This window comes from Glycine soja, chromosome 11 (genome assembly GCF_004193775.1).
Source record: "Glycine soja cultivar W05 chromosome 11, ASM419377v2, whole genome shotgun sequence".
NCBI lineage: Eukaryota > Viridiplantae > Streptophyta > Magnoliopsida > Fabales > Fabaceae > Glycine > Glycine soja.
The window spans coordinates 30,150,314-30,162,483 of NC_041012.1; the positions used below are offsets into that span (position 1 = coordinate 30,150,314).

The 12,170-nt window shown below is 33.0% G+C and overlaps 1 non-coding gene across 1 annotated transcript; it reads left to right on the forward strand.

The window, feature by feature from the left end:
- The first annotated feature begins 7,778 nt into the window (after positions 1-7,778).
- Positions 7,779-7,871, forward strand: LOC114377732. The gene has a single exon (XR_003659170.1). It is a non-coding gene; the product is annotated as a small nucleolar RNA R64/Z200 family (small nucleolar RNA).
- The last annotated feature ends 4,299 nt before the right edge of the window (positions 7,872-12,170 follow it).

The following is a 12,170-nucleotide window of genomic DNA, read 5'->3' on the forward strand; positions in this document are numbered from 1 at the left end:
ATTAATTTTAATTGATTTATTCAATTACTAGATAAAATTGTATGTTACTATTTTAAGTACAATCTGCATGTTGAGTTTGAGGCTTCAATTTAGCTCATCTTGTTTATGGGTTAAGCCATTCTTTTAATTATTGAATTTGTAAAATTGCACATAATATCCAAGCCGAATAACAATTAAATTAATTAGAATTTACTTTTGTGTAAGAATTTTTTAAATGTCATTTAATTTAAGATTATTATATAATTAAAAAATCAATAATTGTTTTAAAAGTTATATTTAAGGTGATTAAAGATTTATACCTAATGTTTCAAAATTAAAATCATCTACAACTTATAACTAGCTTAACCAATAAAACCTCCAAAATAAAATAATATTTGGATAAGCGAGCATGATCCATGTCTTTGTTAAAATATTATAAATTGTTAAAATCATGCAGAAGAAAAATTGACAACAACTAAGTGCACATTTGGAAATGTTAGAAAACTCGCATATTTAAAAAATCACATCAAATGACACTCACATGTGGAAACTTATGAGCTTTGAGTGTGATGTTAATGAAAATTCAGTGCATATCTCATAAACTTATTATAGATTCAGACATCCAGAGAAATTTTTGATTTTTTAAGAGAAGCGAGATTATTTCATTTCATTATGAATTAAAGACAAGATACATTTTGGAATGCAATCATACTCAAGGATACGAGCATTAAACCGAGAAGTCATTGCAAGGGAATAAGCTACTTGATTTGCTTGTCTCTTAGCAAAACTCACCATTGAGTTTGGAATAACTATCATCCTTGTTCTACATTCAAGAAGTATCATGTGGTATTAAGAAGAACCATGTTGATTTGCTTGCCGATTATCAACCAATGCCATACAATCATTCTTAAAAAAACCTTTGAGATGTTTAACTCTTGTGCCCATTTTATAGCACGGTGTAAGGCATATGCTTTCGCTTCCTTTGCTTTTAGACTTCCTGAATCTTGCATAGTTTATGCCTTAAAAAATGTTCCTTCCTCAATGCGTAGACAGAGACCAATGCAAAATGATAGAGATTGAGATGTTCAAGTACTTCCTTTGTGATTTTGTCCATCGCGAGTGTGCATAAGCTATTTAAAATTCTCTTGGTAGTTAAGAGAACTTTTGAGCATGGCTCCATTTGAGGAGGAATTGCATAAAGATAGAGATTGAGATGTTTGGAGTAGTGTCTACCTAATTCCTTAGTTTTACATTTTGCCTTTTCCAAATACACCACAGAACCATAGCAATTCTTGATTGGAGAATGGAATTACTCAATTATTGGTTTCTAAGAGCTTAAATGTAAGCTTGATTGTGGGTTCAACCTGATAGAATTTTGGCTTAATTAAACTACAAAGTCCAACAACTTTGGACATGTTCACAACCAAAAAACATGTGTAAGTCATTCTCAAAATTTTCATGACAATAACAAGTAGAAGGGCACACATTTCACTTGGTCTGGAGCCTAACACGAGTAGGAAGACAATTTCTAAGAACACGCTATAAGAAATGTTTTACCTTGGGTTGGACTTGTAATTTCCAGATAAGGTTTTCCCAATTTTTAGCTACCTTTAAGTTGTTATTTTGGACAATTGTTTCCATGACATTGTGGTAAGATGATTTGACGTTGTACTCACCATTTGCAGTTAATCTCCATAAGATTTTATCATTGACTTTGTTGTTCAACAGGGGGAGGGAAGCAAAATTTCATTGGTCGTTGTCATTGAAAATTAGTTGTAGAACATCTTGACGCCAACATCGTTGTTGGTTGTCGATGAGTGAACTGACTTTAAGATCATCAAGATCGAGCAGGGTTGATGAAGTGATATATGGGCTTGTTGATGCTCACACCCAAGGTTGGGTCCAAACGTTTATAGAGCTACCATCACTTTTTCTGCACTAAATGCTTTCCTCGACCAATATATGTGAAGCAAAAATACTATACGATGTATAGCTTGGTTTATTCCCTAGTTTGGCATCTAAGAATCCAACATTTGGATAATATTTATTTTTGAGAATTTTATAAATTGTAGTATGTGGGTGTCGTAACCTACCCTTCGGCGGGAGGGCGACGCGAGGCTCATGGGAGCGTCTTCCAAGAGAGGAAGGCACGCGGAGTCGCCACCAATGTTTATTTGAGATAAACGTCAGAAAAATCAGAAAAGGTGTGGTCTACGAACTTTAAGTGTGAAAGGTTCGGGAGTTGTTTTTACGCACGGGGAAGGTATTAGCACCCCACGCATCTGTCACAAGGGACGACAGCATTTAATCAAGTGTGCAAATATGACTTCAAAATGTATTTTTCCCTTTTTTTATGTTTTTTCGCTTTTTATGGGTCTTTTTGTATTTTTTATCTTTTTGTGGTCGACAAGGGTGTTTCCCTCACTCCTACGTATCCTCAATTGCGATGAGAAAATCAGACCTACGTAGTTCTTTTAGAACTAAACATTGGTTAAGTTGTTTTTATCTTTTTTTTGCAAGATATATTTTAACCAAACAAAAGTTGTTTAAGGCGTTGGACCATTAAACGATCTTTTGATTTTTGGAAATGAGAGAAACGTTAAGGCGTTGGACCATTAACAATCTCTTGGTTTTGAAAGGAGAGAAACGTTAAGGCGTTGGACCAGTAACGATCTCTAGATTTTTTAAAGGAGAGAAATGTTAAGGCGTTGGACCATTAACAATCTCTTGGTTTTTGAAAGGAGAGAAACGTTAAGGCGTCGGACCATTAACGATCTATTGGTTTTTGAAAGGAGAGAAACGTTAAGGCATTGGACCATTAACGATCTCTTGGGGTGGTCGACAAAAGGGGGGGTTTTGCTCCTACGTATCCTCAATTGCGATGAGGAAATCAGACCTACGTAGTTCTTGCAAAAGCGGCAAAGTTATATGTTGATTTTATACTTTTGAACGGTCCATGTTAACCGATAAAAGCAAAGAGGACCATTTAAGGTGTTGGACTTTAAAACGGTTTCAAGTGATTTTTGCGGACAAAGCTTGATTTGTGAGTTGATTTTAGCCTTGGTTTCACTTTGGTTATTAGTCAATTAATTCAAGGAAACTTTCAAAGAAAAAACGTCCGATTGATTTTTTCTTGATTATTTTATTATTATTATTTTTTAAAGATATTTTGATTATTTTATTATTATTTTGCTTTTTTTTTAACCGAGGTTACAACGTGAACGATTGGTTAGATTTTGTTTTAACAGTGATTAAACAAGATTACAACACAAATGATCGGTTGAAATTCATTTTATCATTTATTAGGTGAGAAAAGGGCTTAAATAAACGATTAAAGCACGTTAAAAACGAAAGAAAAGAAAATCAAAAGTGAATGAGATGAAGATGAAAACAAACAAAACAAGAAATGAGTTGAAAGTCTCGGATTCAAACACTTAACGGTTGAAGAACGAAGAACGAACGAAGAACGGAAGAAAATCTTCACAGATTTGCTCACGGAAACATCTCGGAAGCGTTACGGAAGCACTTCGACTCGATTTTTCTTCACGGAAACGTGTTTTTTACCCAAAATAGACGAAATGCATAGCCTAGGGGTCATGAACATTTTTGAAACAGCCCCCCTCCCCTATTTATAGGGATAAAGGGAGGTGCTTGCCGCCCAGAGGCTTCTTGAGGAAGATTTCTAAGCGCACCCTAATTACTAAGTTCACCCCCTTTTCGTACTTTACGGAAAAGTTATGGAAGCCTTATTGAAGTGTTTTGGATTTGATTTTCATCTTTTTTTCTCTTCCCTTTCGCCAATATTAAGTGAAATATGCTTACCCAAGGTTTTCGGAAATTTTACGGAAGCATTACAAAAGTCACGGAAGCCCTGGAAACCATTTTTCAACAAAACGTGGAGGAGCTTGCCGCCCAGTTGCTTCATCCTTAAGCAACCCAACTTCCAAAATGTTTCGAAAAGGCCTAGATTCGAATTGCTATTTACATCCCTATCTTGATAAGTTCACCCCCCATTTTTGTGTTTTTGGCTGTTTTCTTTCCAAAATCTCACGAAACTTTACAGATTCTACCGCGATGAGTGTTAAGCCTTCCGAAGCGATCAACAATGGTCCTCAGATGAAATTAAAGTGTAACAGTTTATTTACACACACCCCCACTTTGGTAAATACACTCTCGTTTTTGTGTTTTTGACCGGTTTCTTCCCGAAACATCTCAAAACTTTACGGATTCCACAACGATGGGTGTAAAACATTTTGAGGTGGTCAAACGAAGGTCGCATGTCGACAAACAATGGTCCCCGAAAGAAATTAGGGTATGACAATGGGTTATTAATCAAATTCCAACCCTGCTTTCCTAACATGACTAGGTTGAATCTGTGGAGATTACAAAATCCTATACCTCCAAACTTCTTCTTCATGGAAAGCTTGTCCCAATTGAGCCAGTTTATTCCTCTTGTTGATGCACCTTTGGATCCCCACCAAAATAAATTCAGCATCATTTAAATCTCATCCTCTAGTGTGGTTGGAAGCAAGTGGATACTCATGCAATATGAAGGGATTTCCTAATTAGAACTTCCTTATTACTAGCTTTGGAAAGATACTTTCTCGAGTAGTGATTGATGCATTCCAAAATTCGATCCTTTAGACAACTGAAAATTTCTTTATTTCATTTGCCTATGATAGAAGGGAGGCCTAAGTATTTTCTAGACCCTATGGTTGTAGAGGCACCCAAAAGAAACATGATTGTTTGCGTCAAATATTGTTGAGTGTTGGTGCTGAAAAAATTTTATGACTTGTCTAAATTAATCATTTGGTCAAAAGCCCTTCCATAGGTATCAAGGATTTGAGTGAGTGTAGTTGCTTATTTCTCTGATGCCATGCAAAATAGAAAACAATCGTCAAACAAATAAAAGGTGTGAGAAGACAGAGGCCCCTTTGCACACCTTTATACCATGAATATCTCCCTTACACTTAGGTTTTTTAAGGAGAGAGGAGCACCCCTCTATGCAAAGAATGTAAAGGTAGGGTGGCACTGAGTCACTTTATCTTAGTTCTCTTCGAGGAGAGATTGGTCCTGCATGGTCCCCATTATTTTGACTTGGTAGTTTATAGTTTCCAAACAAAGCTTTATCCAGCCTATCTATTTCATGTGAAATCTCATTTTATCCATCACTTGCAAAAGATAACTCCAGTAGGTTCTATCAAATTCTTTGCTGATGTTGATTTTGAAATCCATGTCACTTGTCTTGCCTTTTGTTTTCCATCTCTTATGGTGAATAAATTCAGAGGAAATCAATGCATTATTAAGAATGGATTTGCATTCAACCAAAGAAGATTGTTTATTAGATATACATTTATGGAGGAGTGGTTTAAGTCTACTGGCTAAGGTTTTAGAGATGATCTTGTACAAGATGTTGCAATGGGAGACTATTCTATAGTCTGTCATGATTTTCGGATTATTTATTTTGGGGATAAGGACAATGGAATTTTGGTTTTCTTGTACTAGGATAAAATCTTGTTCAAGCCAAGATGTAGCTACTGAAAAAATATCAAGGCCATAAAGATTCCAAAATCTTTTGTAGAAAGTTGGGTTTAACCCATCAGGGCTAGGGAATTGGTTAGAAAACATGGAAAAAAGGGCATCCTTAAATTCTTCAATGGAGAAAGGAGCAATTAAAGTAATATTATTAGCAGATGAGGTATAAGAAGGAATTGAGTTTATTATTGGATCAATGTCCACACTGGAAGCAACATACATGTTATTGAAATAAAATTTTGCAATATCACAAAGATCAATATGGTTTGCAACCTCATTGCCATCTTCATGGGTTAAAGATTCTATAGAATTCATCCTTATCCTTGTTGAAGCAAATGAAGGGAATAAATGAGAGTTGATATCACCATTCTTTAGCTAGAAGGCTTTAACACATTGTTTCCAATAATGCAAAGAATTTAATTACCAAAACAGGTAATTAACATGCAGATATTTAGAATTGCATAAAAACCTCTTTCAAATTCAATTATAATTTTAAACTATCAATAGATTTTTTTTATTTTATTAAATAATTATGGTAAATGCATTACATTTTACAATTTTGCCTTAATACTTGCAATTTCAACACACAATGTTGGCTAAGTATACTCCTCCCTTCTCTTTATTGTATATATTATATTTATATCATTTTATTTGTTAAAACATAATTTTGGACTATTCTTTCTAAAACAATTTACATCAATTCCAAAAAGTAATTTTAAGAATTATGTTTTAATAAAATACACATAATTATGGAAAGTATTTTTTCTAGAAAACCATATATAAGTTCTAGAAAGTAATTTTCAAAACTATGTTTTAACACATTTAACACAAAGTTCTAGAAACTACTTTTTGGGATTGAGATATGTTATTTTGAAAAGTAATTTGGGATAGTCATCAAATCTTTCTTGACGAGCTACAATAGTTACTAATGGTAGATTTTGATGCTAGATATTGATAAACTAATATCCTATATCTAAAATTCCCAATGGATAAAACGTGAAAAGACAACTAATGTAATTCAACAACTTTGATTTATGATTATTGTCACACAATTTTTTCTTGTGTAAAAAAAGAGTATTATGTATACTATATAATATGTGAAGCCAACCATGGATGTACATTGAAATGTAGCATCACATGGAGGAAATATACAATGTCACAAATAAATTTTATGAAAAATGTGGTATTACATAAAAAAGGATTAAAATATAATGAATAAAGAGGTTCAACCTTTATAACAAAGATATGATAAAAAAAAAAATAGGATTTAAAAAGTAACAAATAAGGAGCAAAACATAGGATTTAAAATTGTATACTTGGTAATAAGAGAAAAAAAAAAGTGAAATAGTATACTTAGAAATATTATGCAAATAGCAAGTGCATTCATTTTTATGTAAGTAAGCTATTTATTTGACTTGGTGACCCAATATTGGATTGGGCTTGGCCCAAATAATGTTTTAATTATTTTTTATTGTTTATAATTTATTATGTATATGTTTATCATAATTTATGATTTTTTTATATTTTTTTTATTTTACCTTTAGACTGTGATTACTTATAAAAGTATGCATTGGGTTTTTGCTTTTCGATACATGATGAGTTTTAGCTTTTTGACTCTATCAGGTTCTTTCAGAAATTATATTTTCGTCTTCCTTATTGTTAGTTTCTATTAGGTTCTTTCTCTATTGCATTTTCAAAAATCATATTTTCTTCTTTCGTCATTTTTAGGTTCTTTCTATGTTATTTTGAGAGAATTAATCATATCTTCTTCCTCAAATTTAGTTTTTTACGCTATTATCTTTATATTAAATCATATTTTCTACTTCGTTATTTATCATTTTCTTTCTCTATTTTGTTATTTTTGAAATTACCTGTCCAATTTAATTCAAGCACCCAGTTTCTTAATCATCATGATAAATATAATATTTTTATTTTTATATTCTAAATTTTTTCATCTTTTCGTTGTGTTTTCTCCTTGAATTTTTATTTGGAGTATATGCCCATGTTTTGCTTTGGTTGGATTCTAGCTCGTTTTTGTTTCTTCATATTTAATTATAACATTTCTTGTGAATTTCTTGATATTTTTGACTTTGACTCATTAGTTTTCTGTCGTTATTGTAGTATAGGCTATTCCGATTCTTGATGTGAGCCGCTGCTATGTGTATGTCTTAAGAAACCTTAATTTTGTTGTTTATTTAGGTATTTTCCAATAGAAGTTGAAATCTTGAGCTAATCTTTTTAGGTTTTGATTTTGTTTTTTATATGTTCTGTAGTGATAATTTCATAAATAAATTCATACGTCAAACTTCAGATATTTTCAAATAATTGAGAATAAAAATTTTGTTACTTAGGAGAATTTATAATTTATTTATTTATAATTCTGTTGTAATTTTGTCACTGAGCTGGCTTTATAATTTATTTATTGATGATTTTGTTATTAATTCATAATTTATTTATTAAATAATGTTGTTATTTAGAAGAATTTATAATTTATTTATTTTTAATTTTGTTATTTACCATAACTCATAATTTATATTTTTATTATTTATTTTTAATTCTGCTTAGCAGAATTCACTACTAAAAAAAGGGCTTTTTATGACGGTTAATAAGTACATTTAACGACGGTTAATAACCGTCATTGTTTAAAACATCGTTAAAATGAAATTAGTTTTTACGACGGTTATTATAACAATCGTCTTTGAATATAGGAACCTTTCAAAGACGGTTATTAGTAAATAACCGTCTTTGAATGTTGTGTTAGAGTTTACATTAATAACCGTCTTTGTATGCTGTGTCAGCGTTTAGATTCAAAGACGGTTATTAGCTAATAACCGTCTTTGAATGTAAAGTCCAACACAACATTCAAAGACGATTATTAGCTAATAACCGTCTTTGTATGTTGTGTCAGCGTTTAGATTCAAAGACGGTTATTAGCTAATAACCGTCTTTAAATGTTGTGTCAGAGGTGATTTTCAAAGACGGTTATATGCTAATAACCGTCTTTGAACGGTGTGTCAGAATAGACATTCAAAGATAGTTATTAGCTAATAACCGTCTTTGAATGAAGTGTCAGAGTTGACTTTCAAAGACGATTATCAGCATTGTACAACACTACAACTAAGCAAAATAGGTAGAGGGAGTTTATAGAGTTCAGAGAAGAAAGTTGAAGAGAAAAAAAAATAATTTAGAGGAAAAAAATAAAGAAACCAGGTAGACTCAGTCATTTGGCTAGATAATTTTATAAGTGATATATGTATCAAATTTAATACACTATGTGCCCAAGACAATATTTACATGACATGCACAAACACTAATAATTAAAGCACAACCTTTAGAAATAAAGGTCAACTTACAATAGATGAAACATGAGATTACAGACACAGACAGATTTAGGCCTTTGATACAGAGTGGATATAGCAAATGCCTAGATTTAATTTATCTGGACCAAAAGAATTAAGAAGCGGCCCAATTTATTGAGAACCCACTTAATCTAATTAATCCCAACCAAAAATCAATAGGTAACCGAAGCTTACTAACTAATTAGACCAACCCAAATAAGTTTAACAAAATAAACCCAAAAGAAAAATAAATGAAATATACAAATAAAAAGTAAAAATATCACAAAATAAAAAAATTTCCAATATTTAGCGGGATAAAATTTCCTAAAGCATTAACACGTGTCTTAATAAAACTCAGAAATATTAAGTTAAATAATTTAGTAATGAAATATGTTTTTTTCTCACAAAAAATAGTTTTAATTCTTAAAATTAGTAAAAATAAATTATTTTAATTCTTATTTTTCACTTCCCTGAGAATTTAAACAAAATTTTCGTAATTTTGAGTATTAAATGAATTGACTTTCGTATTTTTAGAATTTGATATAATATAATGTGCTGCTACTCATTTAATAATGGTATGGTTTTACTTTATTTGTGATAGCAACCTGGATAATTCTCTTCCAATAGGGAGTGGTGGCAGGTAAAGCTAAATATAATTGTAGCCAAGAGCTTCTTTCAATAATAATAATAATAAAATATAATAAAATAAAAACTCATACCTGCGTCCATTAAGCCAAGACCTATTTTTGACTGATAAATGACTCTCATGGACAATACAATTTTTTTGTCAATTATTTCTTCAACAAGCCTTTGAGACTTCTGATCATATACCTAATGTCAGAAATAAATAAATATTAAAATACAAGATTGATGGGCAGATAAACCTCTCATTACCTAATAGATCCATGCAGAGCTCTGATAGATTCTAACTTGTCCACTTCAATGCCCAAGCCATCATTGTCCTCCATGAGGGAAAAGTCAAGCACTCTTTTTCCTGGCTTATAAGATGATGTTGACTTTTGGGTAGGCATGTCCTGGAGCTTAACATCAGAAATGGGCAATAATCTCACACTTAAAAATTAATAACACACGACAGCTAACGATTTAGATTAAATTGTCAACATGGCATAATTTGTTGCTTTCTATATATATATAGAAAATAAAATTAACAAGGATAACAACTAAAAATAAAAATAAAAACTACCTCAGGATGCATATCAAAGAAATCAATCAGCTTAGATTTAAAATATCGTCGAAGAGCCAAATCAGCAGATTCGCCAGAGCAATCTTCCACAACCTCAAATTTCAAGGTGATCTTCATATCAGGCACCATACACAAGCTTTTCTTATCATGAACAAGCACCCTATCTATACACACACTTTTAGGGAGTATATACTTCATCTGCGCAAGATGGGCATGGGAGAATTTCCTAAAAACAAAACACTAAACTCAATTCCTCACCCATCAATCAAAAACTCCAAGAGAATGGCAATTCATAACCATTAATTAATTTATGGCATTTAAAGATTTTAAAAGAAAAAAAACAATCACCTCTTCGAAAGAACTTCAATCTGGCGGCAAACATTTTGAAAAATTGAAGCCTTTTTACACAGATGCAACAATCTGAGTGAACAACTCATGTGACCAAACAAATCAGCAAACATAGACTATCTGCAAAAAAGAAAATTAAAATACAACTCAGCATACAAAAACTAAAAAAGCAAAATTTCTACCAAATTTTAAAGAAAAAATGCAAAGAGCTGAATTAGGGCACGCACTTTTCAAGAAGGTTGGTTTGTCCCTCTCTGGATTTGACAGTTAGGGGTTCCTCATTCTTCTGTGGAGTGGGGCATACGATTGATTCATCAACTGTTTCGAGAACCTTCTCGCACTTGAAATCCGAAGCAATTTTTGACAATTCCTTACACGCATTTTGTTCCATTCTGCTATAGCGGCGAAAGCTATAATGAATTGAAGAAAAAACAAACAGTGAATGAATTCGAAAAGATTACAGTGTGGTTGCATTGGAAGGAAAAGATGAATTGACGAAGAAATGCGATTACCTGATGCAAAACCCTAGGTGAGGTGAGTTCACTCTATTAAACTTGCGAGGGAAAAGTGTATTAAAAAATCTTTTTTTTTGGTGAGTTCACCCTCCCAAACTCAGAGACAGAGAGAGCAATGAAGGAATTTTGAGCCGTCCACCTCGTCGAGTTCAATGGAAGAACAAGGATGATGCAATCCTACCCCGCAAGGGTATTGGATAGAAGACTCCAAGAGGATTGGGCTAGAGCTGCTAAAGAAGGCCTTGGGGTTCTCATGAATCCAAGGGTAGATTTTTGAGCCCATGGACCAAGGTTGAGTCCTCTCTTCTTTGAAAATATTATAATAGATTTTTCCTTCTTTTGGGCCTTGTATTTTGGCCATTCTATTAGTATAGGATTTTAGCCTTGTATTTTAGGGCATTTTGAGTAGTCTTTGTAGTAGGGACGTTTTTTTTGTATTTTCATGTATTTTGTCAAGGAGGTGAGCTTAGTTTTTAGATGGGTGTGTGTAGCTAAGCTCTAGCTTCCCAAGGAAGCTTCTCAAGGAGGTGAGCTTAGTTTTCAGATTGGTGTGTGTAGCTAAGCTCTAGCTTCTCAAGGAAGTTTTCTCAAAGAAGCTTCTCAAGGAAGTTTTCTTAAGAAAGCTTCTCAAGGAAGCTACCTAGTCTATAAATAGAAGCATGTGTAACACTTGTTGTAACTTTGATGAATGAGAGTCTTGTGAGACACAACTCAAAGTTCAACTTCTCTCCCTTTTTCTTCCTTCAATTTCGTGCTCCCCCCTCTCTCTTTCTCTCCCTCTTTCTTTTCCTCCATTGAAGCATCCTCTCCAAGCTTCTTATCCAAGGCTCATCTTGGTGGTGAAGCTCCTTCTTCCAAGGCTTATTCCCTAGTGGATGGCGCCTCCTCTCACTTATTCTCCTTTGTCTTCCATTGCATCTCCATGGTGGAAAATCATCATTAAAGGACCTAATTGAAGCTCAAAGATCCAGCCTCCATAGAAGCCCCGCAAGCAACTTCCATCAAAGGAAGAGCAATGTCAGAGTGGCTAGGGTTCAACGGAAAAACAAGGAAGAGCCTAGGGTTTAATTGGAAGAACAAGGAAGAGGCTAGGGCTTGAATGCGAGAAGTCACTAGCTGCTGCACGCTTTGGCTTTTTTTCTCTTTCTAAATTACGACGGGTTTTAGTAAAAACCCGTTGCAAAGTTTATTACATATAACATTCTAAGGCGGTTTTCAATAACCGTCTTAGAATGTGTGTCGTAAAATGCA